This window comes from Pongo pygmaeus, chromosome 11 (assembly GCF_028885625.2).
Source record: "Pongo pygmaeus isolate AG05252 chromosome 11, NHGRI_mPonPyg2-v2.0_pri, whole genome shotgun sequence".
Classification (NCBI taxonomy): Eukaryota; Metazoa; Chordata; class Mammalia; order Primates; family Hominidae; genus Pongo; species Pongo pygmaeus.
In genome coordinates, this window is record NC_072384.2 from 49,117,734 (window position 1) to 49,139,885 (window position 22,152).

General features: G+C 40.0%; 1 protein-coding gene across 10 annotated transcripts in view; it reads left to right on the top strand.

The window, feature by feature from the left end:
- The window catches only part of LOC129031676 (putative uncharacterized protein encoded by LINC00269), a 378,338-nt gene that overhangs the window by 125,455 nt on the left and 230,731 nt on the right, over positions 1 to 22,152 (top strand). The window contains exon 1 of one of the 10 annotated variants that reach the window (XR_008501089.2): positions 20,625 to 20,796. The exons of 7 other annotated variants lie outside the window; for them this stretch is intronic. The gene's annotated coding sequence lies outside the window, so the exon portion shown is untranslated. Of the gene's footprint in view, positions 1 to 20,624; positions 20,797 to 22,152 lie in introns of those variants that run through there. 2 more of the 10 variants (XR_010122807.1, XR_010122809.1) reach the window with 2 other exon arrangements.

Below are 22,152 nucleotides of genomic sequence, written 5' to 3' on the forward strand. Positions count from 1 at the left end.
AATTCTTTGGAAGCCCTCTCTTTCTTTTTTCATAATACTTGGCATGGTGCTACCTGCACAGGAGGCTGTGGAGGAGAAGCAAAGCTCCTGTCACTGTACAGGGCCATAGTGCTTGGGCACTACTCTGCCAGGTGAATCAGTAGTTGAAAATAAGTGGTGTTTTTGCTACTGACATAATAGCTGGACACCCAGTCACCAGGAGTCGGGTTTGCTTCTGTTGACTTAGGAGACCCTTAGAAGCTTCTTTTGGTATCTCAGACTGCGTAACAAAGTTGAGTGAGATGTGATGCTCTGCATCCCTTGGGAATTATCATGAAGGAATGGGAGACTAAGGAAGGTGAGACAAGGACAAATTTATCTCTGTCCCTAAGATGTCAGCAACTGTTAGCCATGCTAATATTTATAATGACAATTTGACTCTCCCACGTACAAAAGGAAAGCATTGTGGCAAATTCTATTCATTGACTCTAGTTGTGCATAATAAAACGTGATGCCCAAATATTTCCACCATCTTTTTCAGAATTTATTTCCATATGTTATATCTTACTGACATAAAAAATGTACATATGGTCTGTTTCCCTCTTTATGGCCTAATTGCTATAAATAGCCTAGAGCCCTTTCAACTGTGTTGAACCATCATGTATTACAAGGTTGTTTATTCTTGTCTTCTGAAGAAGCACAGGGCATTAAAAATTCTGGAAATGAGTGTTTAGAATTCAATGAAAAGAATACTGTGAATATTTCCTATGCATAACATTGCAACATATAAAAAAAATACCTTGAGCTGTAGTCACATAGGGAGAAGAAAATGTCCACCAGTTTATGTTCATTCCTGGATTAAAACATATATGAATGATAAAGACAAAATTAAAACCATTTAAACTAGATGTATTAACCATGCTCAGAGGGAACTACAGGAAATTCTCCTTAATGGCTGTATATTCTTACATTTGTTTGGAATGTGAATGTAGGAGGGCCAAGGGCATCTCTAGGTCTTTAGCTTCCAGAAACAAACAAGCAAAGAAAAAAAAAATTAAAAAGGAAAAGTGAGCAAGGGGACAGTGTTTGAGGGAAGGATTATTTAGGAGGATAATTTTTTGAAAAATGAACAGAACATGCCCCTTTTAGTTAAAAGTCCCTGACTGCGTCCTGTGTCAGGCACATCTTAGGTGCATCCCAGAATGCAGAACCAAAGGTTTCTTTGTGGTCATCAACCACCACCAAAAACCAGGGATATGATGTGATTCATGAAGCTAATTATTGGCAAAGCTGAGTCTGATACTTATGCCTCTAACTGCTAATCCAGTGCTTTGTCAATCCTTGCTCTCCAACATCCATTGTAGCATTTCTGATGGCTGGAAGCCATATTTGGAGGATTATTTTTACAATAAAAGTTGTCATTTGTAGAAAGTTTTGTTGAGTAAATTTTGCCCACCTATATCCACTCAAATATTCTCACTCTGTCTGTTAAAACTTCATTGTCTGTTTTCTTCCTCTTTTATAGAAGAGCCATCGAGGTATTTATGTTGGAAGCAATGCCAGGATTGAGGTGCCATTGGATAGACTTTGGCCTGGGGATTTCAGGAATACCCCAGTCCAGCCTTGGACTAGACCCATCAGCTCTCCTCCCTGTAAAGTCTTCAGGAGATAAACAAGAAAATAGAACAGGGAGCTGCTTTATTATTAGCTTTGCTTTTTGCCAAAACACTATTGAAAAGTTCTAGTAATTTGGCCCAAAGGCATAGAAGACCTCACTCTTTCCAAGCTCTAAATCCAAATCTTACAACTAGTGAACAAAAGAGAGAGGAGGAGAGAGTGGCAGAGCATGAGCAAGGAAGGAGAACTGGGGCAGCAGTGCTGGAGGGCAGGATGGTGCTGGTTGTTTTACTGCTTAGGGCAGGATGCTGCTGGAAAGCTACCACAGAACACAGAGAAAGAAGCCAGAGCTGGTTTTCTTGCATCTGCTTATGGGGAATTTCAGTTTTGATGGCAGGCAGGCATGAGGAATGACAAGCCCTATATGAGCAGTAACCCTTAACACTACAGTGTTGTTACCTTCCAGCAAATATGGCTCAGTCTGGGTTGTATTATATTATTAGACAGTCTAGTATTTTGCCTATGAACGAGAAGGACAGAGCAATATGTGCCAGAGAAATTGAGAACAGCCCCCACCTCTATTTTGAAGGTGGCCCTTTTTTCTTCCTCATGTTTTGCATATTCTGTCTTAAGTACCCACAGTTATATGATCTTCACATCGTCTTTCAGCACTCTAGTCATCCTCTTCTGAATGGGCTTCCTTAGTGATTACTCCCCAGAACCCCGTGAGAATCTTCAGACATGATCTGACTTAGAGGCTTTGAAAGTTTGTCAAGATCCAAATAAACTGTATCTATGGAATTGCCTGACTTAGTAATTTTATACAAACAGAAATAAAAATTCATTCACTCATGCATTCACTCACATTCATATGACACCTTGCTGGCTCTCCTGGCCTCCTCCTGGGAACTTCACTGTAGCTGGTGATTCCACCATCAACCATCCATTCCCCAGGCTAATAGCTGGGGATTTATCCTCAATCCATCTCTTTCTATGTTTTCTCCCATCCAGTCAGTTACCAGACTGGCCATGCTGCCTCCCATCTGTCTGCTCTTATGATTGTTGTAGTAGCAGTCTTTATCATTTCTTGATTGGGTACCACAATAATTTCCTCATTGATTCTCCTCTTCACCACTGCAAGTCTGGCCATTTCACCCTCCTACCCTTCTGTCATTCCCCACTGTGGACAGGACACAGTTCAAGTTCCTTTTGCATATCTCTCCAGGACATCATCTAGCCTTGTGGGTGACCTTTTTCCTGACCTTTTCATGTTTTTTGCAAACAGCTTTTTTCCTGTCTTGGGCTTTCACATTCAGAACACTGCATGGCTTGTAACTCTCAGGACTTGGTAGTTTTCCTCCACCTCTGCAACTTCCATGTCTTTGCTTAATGATGTCCCTTGACTGGGATATCCCCCACTTCCATTGTTGTGAGAATTAAATGAGGGGGTACATGTGGAACACATTGAATAGGAGCTGGCATATCACACATGCTCAGAAACTGTTGGCTCTGAGAATGTAACCCAGGGATTAAAGGGGCAGAAGCCGAAGTCAGACCAGCTGTTTTGGAATGCATAATTCACTTACCATCTCTTTGTCTTCATTGCCTCTTCTGTAGAAAGAGATAATAATTGTGCCTATCTCATAGGTTGTTATGAAGATTAAGTAAAGTAATACATACAAAATACTTAGTCATGTCTAAGAAATAAATTCTCAATTAGTTATTATTATTAATCTTTGAGCTTTAGTTCAGGTAACATCAACTCTGCCTATTGCCCTTATTGGCTGAGTTATTGTTAGGTGCCCTTCTTCAGTGCTTACATAGAACTCACTTCATTCATTCATTCATTCACTCAATAAATAAATATTTATAGAAAGCATACCTTCTGGTAAAGATGAAGACACAAATAAGACTACCTTCAAGGAAAACTCAGTCTAATGAAGAAGACCAACCCATTGATGTTGTACAAGCAATATGACAAGTACAGTGATAGGAACAAAAGCCCAGAAATGTAATGACAAGAACCAGTAGTTACAAATAAGCACCAAAGTCCCCATTACTACTTTGTTTTGCCTGTCTTCTAGTTCAACAATGAGGATTAGAAAAGGTCCTTTACTTTTGTTTCACTGTACTTTTCCAAGCAGTCCTTTTAGGTCTGACTTTCCTTTTAGTTTCACCAATGGTCTTCATTTTGCCTTTCCTTTCAAGCTTGTGGTATGTCCTACTGACAGGTCACAAACTCAAATACGAGGGTCAATAGGTACTGAAAATGAGAGGAGCTAGTGTGGTGGAGACTGGGGCATGGCTGAACTCATGGCATGGCTGTTCAATACTGATTAGAGTGAGAATGTTTAAGAAGGTCTAGGCTGAGCACGGTGGCTCACGCCTGTAATCCCAGCACTTTGGGAGGCTGTGGTGGGCGGATCATGAGGTTGGGAGTTGAAGACCAGCCTGACCAACATGGTGAAACGTCATCTCTACTAAAAATACAAAAATTAGCCAGGTGTGGTGGTGCACGCCTATGATCCCAACTACTTAGGAGGCTGAGGCAGGAGAATTGCTTGAACCCAGGAGCAGAGGTTGCAGTGAACTGAGATTGTGACACTGCACTCCAGCCTGGGAGACAGAGCAAGACTCCGTCTCACAAAAAAAAAGTCTAAATCTTGGTGAAAACTTTCAATGACCAAATGATAAAGGAAATTTCAGAAGACTGGACTTCACTCCTTGCTTGCCTGTGTTATGTTGGATAAAGTGCCTGAATAACGTCTTCCCAAGAACTGTTATAATTCTGTATTTGATGACGCTTGAAAAGTGGACTCTTCGGTTAGATTAGGGAATAATACCAGTGCTGTCAGAAAAGGCATTGCCCATTTGGGTTGTGTCCTTTTTTTGACCACATATTGAGAGCCTTAAAAGAAAACTGAAAGTTGATTTGTGTCAGGTAATGCTTATGGATGCGGTGCTTCTATACTTGACACATTGTGGGCACTCCATAAATAGTTTCAAGTCCTAATGAAAAGCTCTTTAAGCTTCTGTAGAACAAACAAAACTATCATTAGAGCAAATAGATAACCTACAGAATTGAGAGAAAAATTTTGCTATCTATCCATCTAAGATCTAATATCCAGAATCTAGAAGGAATTAAGCAAATTTACAAGAAAAGAAACAACTCCATTAAAAAGTGGGCAAAGGATATGAACAGATACTTCTCAAAAAATGTCGTACATGCAGCCTACAAACATGAAAAAAAGCTCAACGTCACTGATCATTAGAGAAATGCAAATCAAAACCACAATAAGATACCGTCTCATGCCAGTCATAATGGTGATTATTAAAAAGTCAAGAAACAACAGATGCTGTTGAGGTTACAGAGAAATAAGAACACTTTTACACCGTTGGTGGGAATGTAAATTAGTTCTCAACCAGTGTGGCAATTTCTCAAAGATTTAGAACCAGAAGTACCATTTGACCCAGCAATCTCATTATTGGGTATATACCCAAAAGAATATAAATCATTCTATTATAAAGGTACATGTACATGAATATTCATTGCAGCACTATTCACAATAGCAGAGACATGGAATCAACCCAGATGCCCATCAATGATAGACTGCATAAAGAAAATGTGGTATATATACACCATGGAATACTATGCAGCCATAAAAAGGAATGAGATCATGTCCTTTGCAGGGACATGGATGGAGCTGGAAGCCATTATCCTCAGCAAACGAATGCAGGAACAGAAAATCAAACACCGCATATTTTCACTTATAAGTGGGAGCTGAACAATGAGAACACTTGGACACAGGGAGGGGAACAATACTCACTGGGGCCTTCCAGGGAAGGGCAAGGGAGGAGAACATTAGGGAAAAGAGCTAATGCATACTGGGCTTAACACCTAGGTGATAGGTCGTTAGGTGCAGCAAACCATCATGGCACACATTTACCTATGTAACAAACATGCACATCCTGCACATGTACCCTGAAACTTAAAGAACAAAAATAGAAATTAGAATGTTTTAAAAAGAGAAAAGTTCTTTAAATTGCTTTGCCAAGGCAATAATAATTAATACTCATAATGCAAACTGAGGAACTGACTCACTCTTCTGAATCATCAAAAAGATGTAATTATATTTTATTATTTGTACGATATTGTATTTTTTGGAAACTAGAAATAATTGTTTAGTAATTTTTCTGTCTATTGCCTCTAATATTTGATCCATGAAAGCATGCTTTTCTCCATCCTGTATCATAAAAATCATCATGATTGTAATCATCGTCTTCATCATCATCATCATCATAGCTTTTATGACATAGAATTTCGCAATTTTCAAAGATCTGTTTTGTATTATCTAATTTGATTTTCATATTCCCCTTCTGAAGTAAACCGGAGGGATACATTCTCTAAGACTTCATTTTCTTTCTTGTAAAATGGGTATATTCATACTTTTGTGGATGTTAGAGTAAACTGCATGTGGCCCCTGCCAACCCTTCGATGGTCAGATCGTTTTTTTACAATGCCCGTTATATTAGTTTGCTGTGGCTGCTGTAACAATTTACCACAAACCAGGTGGCTTAAAATAACAGGAATTTATTCTCTCACAGTTTGGGAGCCCGGAAGTCTGAAGTTAGAGTGTTGGCAGGGCTGTGCTCCCTCCAGAGGCTCCAAGGGAGAGATTGCATTCTTTGTTTCTTCCAGTTTCTGGTGGCTGTCAGCCTTCCTTGGCTTGTGTCTCACTCCAGCCTCCTCCTCCATGGTCACATTGCTTCCTCCTCTTGTCCGCGTGTCTCTCCTTGTGTGTTATATGAACACTTGCTTTTAGATTTATAGCCTACTCAGATAACCTAGAATGATCTCCTCATCTTGAGATCCTTCATTACATCTGCAAAGACCTTTTTTTCACACAAGGTCACATCCACAGGTTCCAGTGATGAGGATTGTGGGCATATATTTGGGGGCGGGGGGCAGATTTTTCCCTCCGCCACATAGATCTTAGGTGATTTGCATGGGGCTTATGTGCAGTAACAGATCTCTGATGCAGGGGTCTATGTTCACTCCACAACTGTGCCCCTGATTTTTCTGACTTTAACTTTTTTTGTGTGTATAAAAGTGATTTTCCAAGGTCACAAGACAGTGAAACCAGATCTTTGGTGTTTTTAATTTTGGGATCCCATGCTCTTTCCAATAACCACATTGTTAACACAATTTACTCTCAGAACAAAATAGGACATTTGAAAGGTCTGCCTGCACTGAGAGTAATATTCCTCATTGGAATTGTGATTATCCATGTTTAGCCTCTGGAAATAGTGAACAGCTGGATGGGTGCAGAGTAGTTGACTAAGAGCCTGGACTGAACTCTATAGCCAGGCTGCTTGGGTTCAAGTTCCACTTCTTCCATTTGTTAGCATGTGACCTTAGACAACATAGTTTACCTTTGCATTCTCATCCATGAAAAGAGCTTGATAACAACAACAACAACAACAGACTGCTGATTATTAAGTGACATATGTAAGAATGTCTGGTCTGAGGAAGTGTAAGCGCTAGCTTCTGTCATCATTATCATCAGTGTCACTATTTGTATTGCTTTTTGTCATATGAGTGTGTAATAGGAAATAGTCTGGTCTTTGAAAGTAAGGTTTTCTGTCACTTAGTGAAGAACATGCAAAGTAGAAGTTCATGAAGGGGCTGATCATTCTGTTTAAGAAACTTAAGAAACTTAAACAAAGCCAGTGGGTGCCAAAGAAAGGATTCTGGAAATACAAATGTCACTTACTGTTAAAAAGGCTTAGAAATGGAGCTGCTTTTTCACTACTGAATAATAAACTATCAAATTTTGCTACTGGCTGCCTGCCCTGATCAAAGATTTGGAAAAGTGTGGTAAAGACAGCTGGTTGTTAAATAAAACGATTTACAAATCCTTTAGTTTTCCCTTACATAGACACATATGTGGCTTTTACCTGACAGAACCTCGGAGGTGATTCGCCCCTCCCCACCTTTTTGATTCACTGTAGAAATCAAACAAAAATGTTAGTAGGGCAGCGAGGCAGGAGAATGTCAGTTACCCGAATGGTGCCACAATGGAAGGCGTCATAAGGCTACAGCATTCAAAGAATCTGAAGCATTTAGCCAACTTAGAGGACCTGGTGGGAGGCTAATTCAGGATTTCCTTGCAGAGGGACCTTGTATAACAGGAATTATTTCATTGGCCGACTTTGTATTCATCTGAAGCCTATTTATAGAGCAACCTAGAAACTTGCGCAGCCAGGCTGTAACAGAGCTTTGGGAGGACGAAAGGGACTCACAGGTTGCTGTGTGCTCTTGGAAAAGGTTTGTGACTCCAGGCTCTTGGCAGGGTTAAGTAATTTGTCTATGATCCACAGATAGTACAGGCCCACTTCGTTCTCTGCTAAGACCAAGAAATCTCTGAAAACACAGTTTCTTCATAACATATTTGGGGATAGAACCAGACCTGAATTGACACAAGGCTATTTAACATTTTAGTGTGTGCATTAGTTTGCTGGAGCTGCCATAACAAAGCATCGCAGACTGGGAGGCTAAAACAATAGAACTTCATTTTCTCACAGTTCTGGAGGCTAGAAGTCTGAGATCAAGGTGTTGAAAGGGTTGGTTTCTTCCGAGGTCTCTCCTTGGCTTGGAGATGGGCATCTTCTCCCTGTGTTTTTACTTGGTCTTCCCTCTTGCCTATCTGTGCCCTAATTTCATCTTCTTATAAAGATAGTAGTCATGTTGGATTAGGGCCTGTGCTAATGTTCTCATTTTGACTTAATTACCTCTTTAAAGACTGTTTATTAAACCAATCACATTCTAGGTGCTAGGGGTTAGCACTTCAACATGGGAATTTTGAGAGGACACATTTCAGCCACAAAAATGTGAATAATAATGTGTTTCTTGCAGAGATATTGCCTAGTTTGATTATGGGGTGTGGCTCCAGACCCCACTGGAGGTGTGGTTTTTAATATGTTATATGTACTCTACTATAATAGCTTTCTAATGTGCCCCCAATTCTGAACTTCAAAATATATCTTGCCACAAAACTTTCAGAAAAGGAGCTGTGGACCTATAACAGTTACAGCTGAGATTCCACCTGAGGCCAGGCCTCTGCTCTTACCCACAGAGCTAGACCATAAAATGATGAGATGCAGTGAATGGTCCCCAAGGTCCTCCCAAGTATTAAAATGCCATTAACTCTATGACAATGCACAGAGATGATTTAAAAATAAATTTTTATCTCTAAAAAATTGCTGGCATTCAAGACCAATTCTTCTAAATGAGCACATCTACTTGGATGACCCGCAAGACAGGACTGCATCATGCTGCCACAGAAGATGACTCGAGGGCCAGGCAGAGTGGCTCACACCTGTAATCCCAGCACTTTGGGAGGCCCAGGCAGGTCGATCACCTGAGGTCGGGAGTTCAAGATCATCCTGGCCAACATAGTGAAACCCCGTCTCTACTAAAAATACGAAAATTAGCTGGGCATGGTAGTGGGCTTCTGTAATCCCAGCTACTTGGGAGGCTGAGACAGGAGAATCACTTGAACCCAGGAGGTGGAGTTTGCAGTGAGCCAAGATCGCACCATTGCACTCCAGCCTGGGCAACAAGAGCGAAACCCCATCTCAAAAAAAAAAAAAAGAAAGAAAGAAAGAAAAATGGCTTAAGCTATCTGGGCATGAAATTCTGGAGTTCAGAGTGCCTAGAGGGTAGTCTAGAAGGGTGGAGTGGGCACCTACCCAAAGAGATCATAATGTTCTCTTGCTCTGTGAGGAGGGGTCGGGCTGGAGGAGGGCCAGAATGGAGCCTTCCAGAGCACAGGCCAAAAGTAGCATTGTCTGACAGCTAGGCATTTTAGGGGTTGCATGAGGAAGACAGAACCAAAGAATTCCCATCAGACAAGAAATAGGTTGAATTGTAAATCTTATGGGGCATGGAGTGCTGTTTTCCTTTTTTTTGTTCTTACATATGGAGAACTTTTTGCCCTTGAGGACCAGTCCTCAGGAGACAGGAGAGGGGTAAAAATTCTGTTGTTACCAAGTCAACATACAATTCAAAATGAAACATAAGAAGCTCTTAAGATTTATTTTAGTAAACTTTGAAGAGCTGGTTGATGCCATGTGAGGTCTGAAGGTTTTAGATTTTGGAGGGTAAAAGCTTTGCTTTTTAAAATAGTAATTGCTATTATGGGGCATTAGACTTTGAAAGTATGTTTTGAGCCAAATGTTTCATTAAAAATAAAATCTAAGAAGGAATACCTAAAGAGAATGTTGCTTACTTTTATTTGATGCCTTTCCACAAACTGAGATAAAAGAAATATTTCCCCCAGTTTTGAAAAGATTTCTATTTTTAAGAGGTTTGGTGGTTTCACTCTGTTAGGAATTTTTAGAGACTCTCCAAACACATGGTCAGATAGGCTACAGGAGGCCCTCATGTGAAGGACTTTGGGTCGTATAATAAAATTTGTTATTATCTATTCTGATGTCCTGTCTTCTCTGGGTTTGAGTTTCCCTGGGTCAGTGGGCAGTACCTGGTGATTGGGAACACAACCGCCAAATTTCCCAGATCAAGGCTAAAGACCGTGGAGGGTCTGAGCAAGTGAACTTACTTGGTCTCCAGAGTGGGTGTGTCATGTTGTGCTGGGTGAGAACCACGAATCCAGTTTCAAACATTATTGTGGATGATGCCCAACTCTTGGTTAAGGTCATTTTTGCTTCTATTTGATAGAGCAAGCCTACAGATAGTGCAAAGGGGGTATGTGTGAATAAGAATATGAGTGAGTGGACAACCCCCTTAGTCATGAAGACATGCTCAGGACTCAGTAGTCAACACAGAGGAATCTGACAGGTAAGAAAAGCCCAGAACAAAGAGTTAGCAGCAGTTTATGCCACATCAATAATTTACTCTTTCTAGTAAAAATCTCTTCTGTGCCACACTTCTATATTCTATTTCTCATAGATTCATCAGGGCAGCAACAGGCCTGGTCACCATACTTCTGGGAATCAAGGCAGGAACATGGGGTTGTGGTCCAGCCAATTCTACATGAGGCGGAGACAAAGCAAACATTTGGCCAGTGTGAATCTTGTTCAAAGAATGAATCCACATATCCTTAGGCTTCTGTTTCTGACCTCACGGAGGCCTCCAGCAAACATCTGCCCTTCCAAGTCCTGCTACATACAAAGCTGACTTTGATTTTAGGGCAACCACATGCAAATCTCTGCAAGAGAGCAGTGGCTCATGTAGTTTCTCTGTGGCTCTTCTACTGTCCCTTTTTATAGCACATGGGGTTTGAGGTTGAATTGATCCATCCACGTTCCAAGGAGGGCACTTTTTACACCATGGGAATGTATATAAGCATGGCTCTTAACCCAGAAGATTTTTCAATTCTCTAGTTAGTGACTTTAAAAGTAGTATTCAGCATCTGGATGTATGGGGCCAAAGTCTGTGATACAAACATCATGCAATTAAGCAGTCAAGATATATACTTTAAAACTGATGTTATAGCGCTTTGTGGAATAAATATGGGACACATGAGTGGCAGACAATGAGTGATATAGAGGTTCCAGAGGGGAAGAGAGGACTGAGAGGAGTTGTCCAGGGAGGCACTTTGGAAATGTTGAGCTGTGAAACGAGCAATGAAAGTGGGCAGGAGGGCAGCCCAAGTTGGGGAAGGGGGCCCTCCTTGATAAACAGAACAGCATGAACCAAGGTGTGAAGTTGGAACAAACAGTGATTATTGGGGGCCAACAGTGGGCCAGCCAGACCGGGAAAGTCCTTATCATTAGAAATCTGTCATGTGGTCAGTCTCCCTTCAGGCACGGTAATATACTGCTGGTCTTTCTTTTGAAATACTTTTGGGTAATTTTCTTTCTCCAAAATTCTTATAATCAGAAAACTGCGATCAGCAGGTTCTGGGCTATAACTGCTTCATCTGGCCTCAGGATCAGTCAACATTCATGCCTGCAGAGCAGGAGACTGGACCCCACTGACTCCAGTGTTGTTTGCACAATTTCTGCTGTAGCCTCTGATCCATGCCGTGTCCTGAGGGCTGCGTTTGGAAGGCAGCCATCCTCTTTTCCCCTGGAAAGATTCCTACAAACAGCCTGCTCCATATGGTAGAGAAAGAATGGGTGGGGAGGCAGAGAAGACTGGGCTAATTTCATCCTTTCATACAGCATTTTTTACCTGCAATAACTTTTTCTACACACACACACACACACACACACACACACACACACACACACACACACAAAGGTCGTTGCGTTTAGGTTATTTGCCCTAAAAAGTGCATTTCTTTGGTAATTTAAGTGGTAATTGGATTTATCTGAAGACTGTGCAGTCACATGTTATCTGATCTCCAGTGTTTAATTGTGTGGGTGCAGTGAAGTCTCTTTGTGAAGAATAACTTTGCAGTTTCCCTGGGGAAGAAATGCATCCCTAAATGGGTTAATTCAACTCAGCTACATTATCTTTTTAACGTTGGAGTAAGCAACTTTGTCTTCTATGTCCTAAAAAGCTTCTTTCAAGAACATTACACATCTAAATAGCCTCCTAGATTTATTGTTTATTCAGCAGAAAAACAAAACATTGGCAACAGAACAAACTCAAAACTAATGAAACAAGATTTTTTTTTAATTGGTGGAAGATTTATCTAATTGGAGTATGTATCACAGCCCTCATACTTAAAGGGATATTGTAGAAAATGCTGCAAATCAAACATACAAAGAGAACAAAATAAGTTTCTTATAGGGTCAAAAATCCTTCTCACTGTATATATGAATGCTGGTTCCCAGTGTCCTAGGGAGCTTTGCTTCTTAAATAACAACACAGTGTTTATGCCTGAGCTGTGTTGGAGTGGCAAAAATCAGTGTTTAATGAGGAAGCTTCTGCCTGGACACCTCAGGAGGCCACATCAGTTTACTTGAGCTGTCTTAGGTGGGATGGAGGAATGCTCCCCAGATTAGTTTGAATACCAAAGGCTGGTCTACCTTATAAGAAATGAAAAATTTCTCTCGTGCCTGTAACCCCGTATTTCTAGAATGGATGAAGTGCAGAGACTTGACCTTATGTGCACCTATTTCTTCCCCTTACCATTATTCAGAAACAGTGTTTGGCCATCAGGTCCTGTGCATTGGCCGTCACTCACCTCCTTATCCAGAGGGAGTTCGAGGCTAAGAATTTCAGCAACACTCTTGCTATCACTTTTGATTTCCCTGACCCGTTGACCATCTGCTATTCCCACCAGCTAAAAAGGATGCTGGGAAATAGCAACACACAGGAGCTAATACCTCTGCATTGTCATTTTGGGTATTTTTATTCTCTTTTGTTTGCAGGCTGCTGACAATCCACAGAGTTAAGTCACAAAGCAAATCCCAGAGCTTAAATGAAAGTGTGTTAAATACATGGTCTGTCATGGGGTCTTCCGTGCTGCTGCACAGTACTTTGCCCCTCTCTTTTATACTCCTTCACACATTCGGCTGAGTCTTGATTCTAAAGTATCTTATGGTCTGTGAGCTCTCTGAGCCTGGGCATCAACCTCTGACTCTAGAGGTGAATTGAGCCTTCTCTACCATTGTGAGTGAGGGACTTTCTTCTCTCTAGTATTTCTCATCATCTTCACCCATTTTTTTGCTCTTGACCTCTAGTCCCTGGAAAAGGGGCATTACTCTACTTCCTTATTAGCCTCCTTAATCTCGTGCCTTTCTGCTTCTCCTGGGATCTTGCTCTGCTGTTTATTCCCTTTGCATTTTATGTCAATAAAAGTATCTCCAGAACTATGGGACTCTTCTTTCTACCTGACAAATATGGTCGTGTTCTCATTAACTAAAACCAAAAAATAAGTGAACAAACATCAAAGAAATGTGTCTGTCTGGACTCCTTGCCCCAGACACCACTTCTTTTGTTTTCTTTTGGTGACAAACATCTTAGTCTGCATCTGCTGTCTTCATCTCCATAGCACCCATACACTCCCTGGGATCTGGCTCCCAACCTCGACATGCTGCTCAAACTCCCCTCTTGGTTACCGATATCTCATGGTCTGCAACTCAAATAACCTCATCCTAGGTCTCATGTCATTACTGTCTCTGCTGTGTGATGCACAATGACCACCCACACCTTGAATTTTCAGGTGGATTTGGCGATGCTGTATGTTCCTTGTCCTCCTCTGGGTCTTCTGGTGACTGTTAACATTTGCTCTTTGGTCCTCTTTCTTCTTCCTAAATGAGGAAGCTCTTTCTTCTCTTTTTGTCCTTCTTGTTTCTCTCCCTAGCCATAGTCTTTCTCTAAGTGATCATATCTATTCACATGAATTAACCACATTTTGGAAAATGCCTCCAGATTCTGTGTCACAGTAATGACCTCTCTTAGACCTGCATTTCTGATTGTTTGCAACAGAGCTTCACCTGAAAGATGACCTGACCTGGGGACTCAACTTCAAAAACTTGCTCTTTTCTCCCTATTACTACTTTAGTTCGGTCCTTCTTCACTGTTTATCAAGAATACAGCAGCACCTTCCTACCTGGTTGCTCTAATTCCCAGGTTACCTGCTCATAATTCACATATGTGGATACATTTATTAATGATAAATTTTCTTTCAAATTTTGGTTCTGCTTAGAAACTCTCAGTAGCAACTTTTGCCTACTGAATTGAACCCAGTCAGAGCCTTGCTTTTAAGACTTCTCTGCAATCTGGACAGACTCTACATATTCCTTATGCTATAGGCAAAACTGATAACTTATGGTTCTATGAATTGTCCTCTCTTGTCTCCACGTAAATAAACTGAGGTGAAAAATGGTAAATTTAACAAGGGGATAAGTAAATCTACCTTTATTATTTGAGTTCATGAACCAAGAGATGATATATAACTCTAAACTATCTATAGGTTAAAAAAAGTTGAGTGGGTAGGTACATCTTTGTTATTATAATTTTTGTAACTTGCTTGTCTTTGATCATAATCATATTTTTTCTGTATATGTGGTCTCTGTCCAAAGAAAAAAGAAACAATACCATGAGCTTCTTGGAGACATCAATATGAACTTATTCTTCTTTGTATCTTCCAAAACATGAAGAGCACACCAAATATTCTACATATGTTCTACATTGAAAGGATACATAGATGGTGAAGAGTGGACACTGCATACTATCTTTTGAGAAAAAAATGTCTACTATTTATCACACAAGACTGGTTTCCTGTTGTCAAATGAAAGTTTAGTGGTAAACATCTGAAAGCCTAGACAAATGGAAATTAAGCTGTTCCCAAATATATCTAGAGATTACAAGGCACTTTGTGATGCTTTTCCCATTTTATCTTCCAGCTTAATTTTCATCTGGAAGGCAATAGTCCACGAATGGCTCTAGCAAGTTGCAGATGCCAGCTGGGAGAATTTTGCCATTTATAGCATGAGCCATTAAACTTTTTCACAAAATTTCCAAGTTTTTTTGAGGCTGGTGGTAACTGCAAGGATAATGCGTATTTTCTATGCCAAAAGATGTGAATTAATGAGGTAAAGGAAACATTTATCTCTTGCAAATGACCAGAGAAGTCTTGCCAAATCTCTTCAAGTTGTCTCTTTTCTCTTGGCATTTTCTTGGAAAGAGTACATCCCGGTAATCAGAATCGCATGTGATTAAAGAGACCTTTATGAACTGATGCAGCCTTACATAGCCACAATTAGTGGTGTGGGGATATTGGAAGTTGACATAGTCTTTGAAACACATCCAGAATGTATATTAAAATGTGATAAATGAAAAATGTCCAACATCTAAACTTGGACTATACATCCAATGCTAAGTCGTGTGTGTGTGTGTGTGTGTGTGTGCGTGCGTGTGTGCGTGTGTTTGTCTTACATGTGAAATGGCAATTAAAATGTTGAAAATAAGGTTGAAAACAAGGAAACATTCTAGAGAAAAGCCTATCCTGGTGAAAACTGACAGAGGCTGATACCTCTAAAGTAAAATTTTTGGGTGACTGAGGATGTGGACAGTTAGTCTGGGTACTCCTTATTCTCCAAATAAGAAAGAATAGAATTTCAGGGGTTTATGCTCTTTACTCTGGATGATTTCTACAGATGTTATTAGATAATAGACTTTACTTAGGATCCACATGAAGATTTCCTTGTGCTCATTCTGTCTTCAACTTTTAACGCATTCATAACAAAGTGGAAACACTTTGCACCCTACTTCCTAGACCAAATAGTTCCTTATTCAGTTAAAGTAACTGACCTCCGGCCTAGAGGACTTGGACACAAATAGAACCCTTTAAGTGGTTTGTTATGCAGTCTGTTTAGTACCATCCCTCCCAAATAGCCAGAGAATGCTCATTCATTTTGGGGCTTGATTTTGCTTTTATTTGCTTTTTTTTTTTGGTTCTGTGTCAGATCTTCCCCTATCCTACTCTTGCCTTTCCTATTCTCCTGCTTCCCTTGTTTTTGATTATATAATTCTAGATGCCTAGAAGTTAATGTGACTAGTTAAATATTCTCTGCACAGAGCTTAGAGCTCTTTAGTGGAAAAGTGCTATGTATGTCATGCAAATAATGATAAGGAATCAAATTCCTCTCTGTGCTTTTGTGACTCTCTGGTAATAAGTTATGTAATAATGCACTAAATGATCAATTGGCAGCCTGGTTGGGTGAGTGCGCTTCTTTAAGTGCCTTGAGAATGTGCTGGGAGTGGCTTAGATACTAAGAAGAATAAAACTCAGTAATACATGTCAGCACTGATCCACTTGAGAATTAATGTCTTGAGAAATTTCAACGGAAAAAATGTAATTTCAAAGCCACAATGGCATTTGATTTGCATTCAAAGAGGGATACTATTCTGGTCTGGTTGCTCAGGGAGGGAGCACAAAGCTCAGAAAAGCTTTTAAGTCCTTAATTTTTGTTCATTTCCCATTACCAGTGAATGCTCACTAAGTTCATGGCACTGCCTGCAAGAACAGCCAAATTAAGAGCAAGACTGGTCTGGTTGGTGTCTGAGATTTTTATGGCCCATAATTACCAAAAATGTTCCTCAGCTAAGGAGCTCACTCAAATAGCTAGTATCCTAACCTATGTGTACAAAAAAAGCCTGCAGCCTGTTATGCATTGATAATCCCAAACCCCAACTCCAGTACAATTCCTGGACACAAATTGTTTACAGTTGAGTTGAAGAAACCCATATGCTTGTTGTAAACCAATTGGTGAGCGTCATTGTGTATATCAAAGTTCAGGGAATAAATAACAGAAAAATTGGGGCAAGTAAGATCTGTACGGGCTGCAACTATCAGATGGAAGCCTCATGAGGACAGAAAGACCTGAGCTTGGTGTTTTGAAATAAAGAAGGACTCTGACTACAACGAGCCAGTGTGGTGTAGCAGAAAAAGAAGGGACTTTGGGAACAAATTGGCCAAGTTTGAATTTTGTTTGTTACCTCAGACTAGTTGCTAAACCTCTCTGCATCTTAGTTTTCTCCTGAGCAAACTCTGCTGAGATGCATAATAGGCACGGTGTAAGTCAGATTTAACAAGGTGGAGGGTATGGAGAAAAGGCAACTGAAGGAGCTGAGCAAAGGTGCAGAGCATGAGGGAATAAGTCTGTGGGGGTAGCAGCGTGGTCACTGATTGGAGATTGTGAAATGTAATCTAGAGAGAAGTGCAAATAAGGTCAGGTTATGGGAGGAAATAGAAAATGTGTAGGTCAGATACTCAAGTTATTTCAGTTAACCAGAAAATTGTGTTCACCAATGTACTCAGTTCTCTGGTGTGAGGGAATTTACTGTAAAATTTGGCACTCTCCTGGTTGTACTTCAGGTCTTGGTTTTGGTGTCACCTCCTAGCGAAGCCATCCGGATTTTCTAAGGCTAGTCTGTGTATGTGCTCCTATTACGTTGCATTGCAATTGCTTTTCCCCATGACTATCTCCTACTCTAGACGGGTACGTTTCTTGAGAGTAGCTCATACTGTGTCTGTTTTATTCACTGCTGTCTTCCCAGCACTTAGCACAGGACCTGGTACAGAGTAGGTGCTTACTAAATATTGGTAAATGGAAGAAAAGAGGAAAAAGGGAGAATGGAAGAAAGAGGGACGGAAGAGAACTAATCAATAAGCTGCAAGAGAGAAGATTCTGGTCTAACAAAGACAAATGCTTTGAGAGACAGTTTGTGAGCGGGGAGTGAAAGCTGACCTACAAATTCCTGTCACTGGGTTTTGTTTGGAACACGCAAATAATTTAACTTTCCAATACCTAACTGATTTCAGAGTCAGTCTGCAGCTACTAGGAGTGCATTTTCCTTAAAAGTCCTGCTCCTCTCTTTTCTGCAGTTATTTTCAGTGCTTAAGTACAACTGCAAAAAGAAGTCAACAATAAAAATAGTCATCTCTTTAAAAGGGCAAGCAACCAGACAGGATCCCTTTCAGAAATATCTGTTTTGCTAAGCCCCTACCTCTCAATTATACCGTTTATCATTGATTCTAAGATGTACTTTTTTTCATATTTTAAACGTCTCTGCAATCAGAATACATTTTATAATCAATGCATATTGCAATTCTAAATGACTATTTTTTTCTTTCCTGGTGGTCAATAAAATAGTGGTTTGTATTTTAATCAATTCTGTCTTGCATAAGATGAAGAAACCAAGACCTCAGTTAATTTAGAGATTTGCCAAAGGTTCTTCTAGAATTTGGAAATGGTGCTTATCTGGTACTGAGGGCCCTGATCTCACACTAAGGTCATGGCTCTGCTCCTATGCTTCCTTCTCTTTCTTAAAAATTCCATACATCAAAATGGTATATACTTCATGGTAAAGTTGCTTTTCTCCCTCAGCTGCAATAAATAAACCAACTCCAACCCAGGACTGGGAAAAGACCACATGGGAAACCTGGAGGTTAGAGTTTATATGACCAGTGTGAGATGCAGGAGCATCCACTCTTGATCTGAGTCCTGTGAAAGTTAACCAGAAGATGTTTGCCACTGAATTGGTTCAAAGAGACTCTGTTCCACTCCAGTGAAACCAGGGGATGCAGCAGGGATGCCATGACAACACACATTTCCATCTTTGTTCTCCTGCCTCTTCTCAGCCCTGAGGGCCTGTATAATGAGACCTTGACTCGCCTGGACTGGATCGAATTTTTAAGTATTATATTGTTCAGTGACTATTTGGATTTTAATGCCATCATGCCCTGGGTGGCCTCGCCTGACAATCTGGAAGCCTGAGGGAAGTAAGTCTCTTTGTATTATGCATGCTTTGAGGGTCCCACCACCAGGGAGCCCCTGCTCCAAATAACGAATGGGCAGATATAAGTCTCTGCAGGGAAGCAAAATTTGGTATCCCAAGGTTTAAGTCAGGCTGTTCACAGTGAGTGTCTTGCTGCAGAACACTCATTCAGTTTCATTTAGCTATTTCCCCCGTGTGTGTATTTTCCTGGTCTCACAAAGAATATTCCTCATTCCAGAAGTTTCCACACTCAACATTTGGCTTTTGTGCGCTTCTTGTCCGTTTATCTTTGTACTTTCTTGTGGAATGTATTATGCTCTAATATATGTGAGGTGAGGTCTAAGACAAGTCCTTAGAATTCATCTGGCATTTATCATTAGGATATTTTCATGGGGCTTTTATAAAACTCTTTGCTCATGTGGCTTTGAAAATATCACAATGGCTGTTTCTCTATGTTACCTTCTGACAGCAATCTGTGAACCTTGCTCTCTGGCTGCATCTACACTGATGATATTATCTAATTCTCTGGTGAATTTAGTGATTTTCCCAGGATTAGACTTTATCTTTAGGGTTTTAGAAGAGAATTAAATTACTCATTGGGCAATCAACTAGTTTAAAAAGGAAAAACTAATTAGGGACAGGATTTGCAGACATTTCCCCCCCAAATAAAATGTTGGAGGACAAAGGTCTCTAAAAATAAAAATAAAAAAACTGATTGTTCATTAAGACTGTAATGACCTGCATATGTTTACTAAATAGTTTCTTTTCATAAGCAATAGTAACAGCTAACATTTGAACACTTCTTTGTGCAGGAAATAAATTGTTGGGGCTTTAGTCTCTGAATCAAAATGTAGAGAACTAAGTAAATGAGTGTATAGTCATAGATATTATACTAGATTCTCATTGATTTTTTTTCTCCCTAGGTCTGATTTTTTTTCCCCTCAGAAATTATTTTCATCAACTTCTGTCCTCATTAGAATGAAAATAACCAATATTTTACATGAGCCTCTGGTCATAGTCCAGGGGTTGTCAGAAGACTCAAGCTAGGTGTATCACAGTCCCTTACTTAGTAAATTTGGAATCGAGATCAAGAGATTCACTCTATTTCTTGCAATGTGTAAACTAGGTGTCTGTTGGCCACCTTATTTTTTACTCATATGGCTATCTGAAGGAGAGAGAACTATAGAGCTAGAAGTGAATAAAGTCTATGTGTAAAGTGGGCGGAGGAGAGGTGGCAGGTTTTTCTGATGGTATCAGAGGCCCAGTTTTTGGGACCTCATAGTAGTTCTATTATGTTTTTTATTATTTAATCATGAGTGAGTTTCTGTTGATAACCAAAAAGTTCAAAGCAACATAAGGATAGATGTTTAAAGTCCATTGATACTATAAATACTGTGTAAGATAACCCAAGTCCAAAACTGATTTTAAATCCTACTTGAATTAGTTTTGAAAAACTGTAGAGTAGGTGGTCTTGCTCAATTAAATGAGAAAAAAAGATATATAAACATACTTTCTATTTATTCTACTTTTTATTTTGTGGATTGTCCATTCAACAACTTTCACTGAGCACCCGTTATCTGCAAACCAATGCAAAAAGTAGCAAAAACAAAGATAATGTGTACTTACACACTCCCTGTCCTTGAGGATCCTGTAATCTAGTTGAGGGAAAATATATAGAGGAAACATTCCTAAGTATTCTACCAAAGCAACAACTGTATAAATACAAACTAAACAGAGCAAAGTAATTGCAAAAATGCTGAGGGGTGGCAGAGTGATGAGTAGGTTCAAGGAAATGGTATCTAATGTCTGTTTCAGCTACAAAATGTCACGAGGCTGTACAGGACTGATGATTGGATAAGGCAGCACTTAGCAGTAACTCTCAGCCTTAGGGAGCTTCAAGAAATCAGGCCAAAAACAAGCAAGGATTTGAATGAAGCTTGAATGTTAGGAATGCATGCTGTTCTGGACTATAGCAGAAGATTTCGTATATGATTACAGTAAGGGGACTTCTGATAGATATTTGGAATCTACCTCAAAGAGACGATGAGACAACAAGTTCTCTTCCAGGAAGCTTTTGGCCAGGAGAGAAAGGGAAAGCCATCTTTGCCAGACTATCTATGACTGCTTACTAGGTTTACCAAGAGAGGGCAGGTTGGCTGGTCTTCTAGATTATTTCAATTTGAGTTTCAAGTCAGCATATGTATATATTTTAATTATCTCCTTTTCTGTTATCCATTTAGATTATTTCCTCTGAAGATCCTTGTTTTAAATACATTCTATAGAGGGAGAGTCCTTGGCATCATGTATTAAGAGAGTTTGATATGATGTGGTATGGCAGTGTAATAACAGCTACGTTTCTGGAATTAATAGACTCATTTATAATGAGATGGTTATTTACTGTTTCACCTTCCTAAACTGTAAGTTCCTTGACCGCAAGGAATATAGTCATTAAAAACAAATCTTTTTCTCCCTTTTTCTTAGAACAATATATGACACCTAAGAGCAATCAACAGAGGCAGGATAGCTGAGTAGTTAAGAGTCTGGGCTCTGAAGTCAGAGATTTGGTTTCAAGTATTGATTCTATAAAATTGGATGTGGAACATTGGGCAGGTGACCATCGCTCAGTCTTCCTAGCTGTAAGATAGGATAATAGTAGCATGCGCCCTATATAGTCATTATGAGGAGTCAGTGAGATAAGGTAAAGCACCTAGAAATGCATAGAGAGCATAGCAAGCTCTCAGTGAAGGGTAACTTTCTATTTTGTATATTAATATCTGCTGTTGAAAAAAGTAGATTACCAGATGAACGGTTTGAAAGCATTTTGTGATAAAGTAGTCTCAGTAAATATTTTGGCCCCTGAAAATAATGAAATAATTAGAAATTTTTAACATGTCTTGCTATAAAGGCTGTAAGATTGGTTTTATCCTCTATCCTAGAGAGTTACATTTTCACCTATATTATTAGAAAAGACAAGAACAGAGCTCCACATTTTTAATTCATGTAGATTTGTGGGTAGCTGGGAACACTGCCATGCCAGCAGGCATATGGGCTACAATGTGGAGATGGATCTTACTGCTGCTAGAAGTATCTCTGAAGCATAGAGATATCCTTTGCTCTCCTCTGCATGTAGTCAGTGACAAGCAGATTTGCAGATGCGAGATGGTATTGGCAGAGGCTGAGCTGTCATCCAAACCATGTCTTTTGTCATTTAAACTCATTCATTTTGAGGGAGAGGGAGGAAGAATTGCCTTTTGCGCTAAAGCTGTAATGCCAAGGCATTGTATGAGCCAGAGCTCTGTGGATCTTATCACTAAACTTCCTTAGGTTTTGAAACACAAAATGGGGACTTCCTT